We start from the raw sequence: 4,419 nt of genomic DNA, 5'->3' as shown, positions 1-4,419 counted from the left end.
CCCGGCGACCTCCACCTTCTTTTAAGTCCTTGGGAGCTTGAACTTTTAACCACGTGGCAGTACTTTCTCTTGTTCTTTGCCTTCCGGAAAACAGAACTTTTAGGGTTTATGTCATAGTTAGTTCTAAAAGTCATATTAAATAGTTAAAATGTCTTTGCAAGTTCAAAATTAACTACCCTAGACTTCTTCTGGAAAAGGGAATAGAGACTTCCCTGTCCTGTAGTTCAGTAGCTAGGGTTTTACACTTTAACAGTGGTGGTCCAGGTTCAATTCCCCACCTAGAAAGTAAGTCATTTTTGGTTTAGTATCTGTGTGACTTTGTCTGTTCTCTTTTCCTCTGCGGACTGTCTTAAATTTCCCTTTCTCTAAGCACCTAGGAGGTTACCTTTGTTAAAGTTCTGAAGCTAGAAATATTGACCACTTGACAAGGCTAAAGTTGGGTAACAAGAGATCTGAAACGATTTCTTTTTTAAAGAGCACTATGGTTAAAAGTTAGCTTAATTAAAAGTGGATAAACAAACTATAGATATTTTTAAAAGGACTTTATGCTTTCCTCTTCTTGGAACTTGTTTTTTCTGGAAAAAGGTTTTTTCCTTCTCAGTTGACTGAATGATTTCTTTCTTTCTTTCTTTCTTTTTTTTTTTTTTGTTTGTTTTGTTTTGTCTTGGCACTCAATGCATACGTGAGAGGCTCTAAGGCAACTTCTGGTAGGCTGGGACTCCTTGGGAAAAAGAGAGTAGGCACCACAGATCCCATTTTGGGGAAAAACAAAAACAAACAAAAAACTTCTGTTTTCCTCATGAAACCCCAGGAATTAAAAACAGATCCCTCTCAAAATCAAAGCCTCTGTTCTTTCTTGTACTGTGTTATCTGACAGTTTTGAGTTTTGGGGGCATCAGAAATTACTTTGCGTTATAAGAGGGCTTTGGTGTGTAGCAATTAGGTAGCAAATATACTTTAAGGGATGGTTAATTGCAGTTATGGAGGAATACTTGACTCTGCGCGCTTGGATCAAGAAGCATGCTCTTGGCCACCTGGAAGGTAAGGAAACATCCCCACCCCACCCTGGGAGATGAGACTCCCATGAGGGACAGTTTGATTACAAAATGGGCTGATTAGCTTTGGGTTGCCTTGCGATGAAATGCAGGATAGAAGCACTGCACTGTCTTCTCCCATAGTGTTCTCTCCTTTTGGGGATCCAGGATCCAGTGTAAAATGGCACCCTTAATTTTGGGGATCTGTCTTTGCCTTCAGCTGCTTATTTGCTGCTTAATTTGGCCCTAGAAACACATGCTTTCCTGGCCCTGTTGCTCCAAGGGCTCCACCCTGAAGCCAGTAATACAATTAAGTAACTGGCAAATAAAGAATCTTACAAGTGGTAAATCTTCCATTTATGTGTTATATGTTTATATGTAAAAGAGCTCTAATTAATTGGCTTAAAAAATAAGCACTTAAATATTTTGTCAGAAAAATACAAACTTTAATGCCTTTTTGTTCATATGACATCAGTAATCTTTTGGAAATAAAGATAGTTTAAAATATTACTGGTAAAATAAAATGACTTGAAAATATAGACATTTGGTCTAAATTAAGGTCAAATATCAGATTTGTTAAATGCTTTAAGGTCAAACTAAGTTTGACCATCTTGAGTCAATTTTTGTATAAGGTGTAAGGAAGGGGTCTAGTTTCAGTTTTCTGCATATGGCTAGCTAGTTTCCCCAACACCATTTATTAAATACAGAATCCTTTCCCCATTGCTTGTTTTTATCAGGTTTGTCAAAGATCAGATGGTTGTAGATGTGTGGCATTATTTCTGAGGTCACTATTCTGTTCCATTGGTCTACATATCTGTTTTGGTACCAGCACCATGTTGTTTTGGTTACTATAGCCTTGTAGTATAGTTTGCAGTCAGGTAGCGTGATGCCTCCAGCTTTGTTCTTTTTGCTTAGGATTGTCTTGGCTATAGGGGCATTTTTTGATTCCATATGAAGTTTAAAGTAGTTTTTTCTAATTCTGTGAAGAAAGTCAATGGTAGTTTGATGGGGATAGCATTGAATCTATAAATTACTTTGGGCAGTACAGTCATTTTCACAATATTAATTCTTCCTATCCATGTTTTTTCCATTTGTTTGTGTCCTCTTTTATTTGCTTGAGCAGTGGTTTGTTGTTCTCCTTGAAGAGGTCCTTCACATCCCTTGTAAGTTGTATTCCTAGGTATTTTATTATATTTGTAGTAATTATGAATGGGAGTTCACTCATGATTTGGCTATTATTGGTGTACAGGAATGCTTGTGATTTTTGCACATTGGTTTTGTATCCTGAGACTTCGTTGAAGTTGCTTATTAGTTTAAGAAGATTTTGGGCTGAGACAATGGGGTTTTCTAAATATACAATCATGTCATCTGCAAGCAGAGAAAATTTGACTTCCTCTCTTCCTATTTGAATACCTTTATTTCTTTCTCTTGCCTGATTGCCCTGGCCAGAACTTCCAGCACTGTGTTGAATAAAAGTGGTGAGAGAGGGCATCCTTGCCTTGGGCTGGTTTTCCAAGGGAATGCTTCCAGCCTTGCCCATTCAGTATGAGATTGGTTGTGGGTTTGTCACAGTTATTATTGAGATACATTCCATCAATACCTAGTTTATTGAGAGTTTTTAGCATGAAGAAGTGTTTAATTTGATTGAAGGCCTTTTCTTCATCTATTGGGATAATCATGTGGTTTTTGTAATTGGTTCTGTTTATGTGATGGATTACGTTGACTGATTTGTGTATGTTGAACCAGGCTTGCATCCCAGGGATGAAACCGAGTTGATTGTGGTGGATAAGCCTTTTGATGTGGTGCTGGATTAGGTTTGCCAGTATTTTATTGAAGATTTTTTTTTTTTTTTTTTGTGAGATGGAGTCTTGCTCTGTCACCCAGGCTGGAGTGCAGTGGCACGATCTCAGCTCACTGCAAGCTTCGCCTCCCGGGTTCGCGCCATTCTCCTGCCTCAGCCTCCCAAGCAGCTGGGACTACAGGCGCCTGCTACCACGCCCGGCTAATTTTTTCTATTTTTTAGTAGAGATGGGGTTTCACCGTGTTAGCCAGGATGGTCTCTATCTCCTGACCTCATGATCTGCGCGCCTCCTCCTCCCAAAGTGCTGGGATTACAGGCATGAGCCACTGCGCCCGGCCTATTGAAGATTTTTGCATCAATGTTCATCAGGGATATTTGCCTGAAATTTTCTTTTTTTGTTATGTCTCTGCCAGGTTTCGGTGTCAATATGATGCTGGCCTCACAAAATACGTTAGGGAGGAGTTCTTCCTTTTCTATCGTTTGGAATAGTTTCAGAAGGAACAGTACCAGCTCCTCTTTGTACCTCTGGTGGAATTTGGCTGTGACTCTGTCTGGTCCTGGGCTTTTTATGGTTGGTAGGCTATTAACTACTGCCTCAATTTTAGAACTTGTTATTGGTCTATTCAGGGATTCGAATTCTTCCTGGTTCAGTCTTGGGAGGGTTTATGTGTCTAGGAATTTATCCGTTTCTTCTAGATTTTCTAGTTCATTTGTGTAGAGGAGTTTAGAATATTCTCTGATTGTAGTTTGTATTTCAGTGGGATCAGTGGTGATCTCCCCTTCATCATGTTTTGCTGTGTCTATTTGATTCTTCTCTCTTTTCTTCATTATTAGTCTGGCTATTGGTCTATCTATTTTGTTAATCTTTTCAAAAAAGCAGCTCCTGAATTCATTGATTTTTGAAAGGTTTTTAGTGTCTCTATCTCCTTCAGTTCTGCTCTGATCTTAGTTATTTCTTGTCTTCTGCTAGCTTTTGAATTTGTTTGCTCTTCTTCTCTAGTTTTTTTTTTTTTTTCTGAGACAGTGTCTCGCTCTGTCGCCCAAGTTGGAGTGCAGTGGCGCAATCTACACTCACTGCAAGCTCCACCTCCCAGGTTCATGCCATTCTCCTGCCTCCGCCTTCGGAGTAGCTGGGATTACAGGCACCCACTACCATGCCTGGCTAATTTTTTTTTATTTTTAGTAGAGACGAGGTTTCATTGTGTTAGCCAGGATGGTCTTGATCTCCTGACCTCATAATCCACCCTCCTCAGTCTCCCAAAGTGCTGGGATTACAGGTGTGAGCCACCACGCTCAGACTTCTCTTGTTTTTTTAATTGTGATGTTAGGGTGTCGATTTTAGATCTTTCCTGCTTTCTCCTGTGGGCATTTAGTGCTATAAATTTCCTTCTAAACATTGCTTTAGCTGTGTCTCAGAGATTCTGGTACATTCTGTCTTTGTTCTCATTGGTTTCAAAGAACTTTATTTCTGCCTTAACTTCATTATTTACCCAGTAGTCATTCAGGAGCAGGTTGTTCAGTTTCCATGTAGTTGTGCAGTTTTGACTGAGTTTCTTAATCCTGAGTTCTAACTTGATTGCGTGG

The sequence above is a fragment of the Piliocolobus tephrosceles genome, chromosome 3 (genome assembly GCF_002776525.5).
Source record: "Piliocolobus tephrosceles isolate RC106 chromosome 3, ASM277652v3, whole genome shotgun sequence".
Taxonomy (NCBI): Eukaryota; Metazoa; Chordata; class Mammalia; order Primates; family Cercopithecidae; genus Piliocolobus; species Piliocolobus tephrosceles.
Note: the sequence above shows the minus strand (reverse complement) of the source record.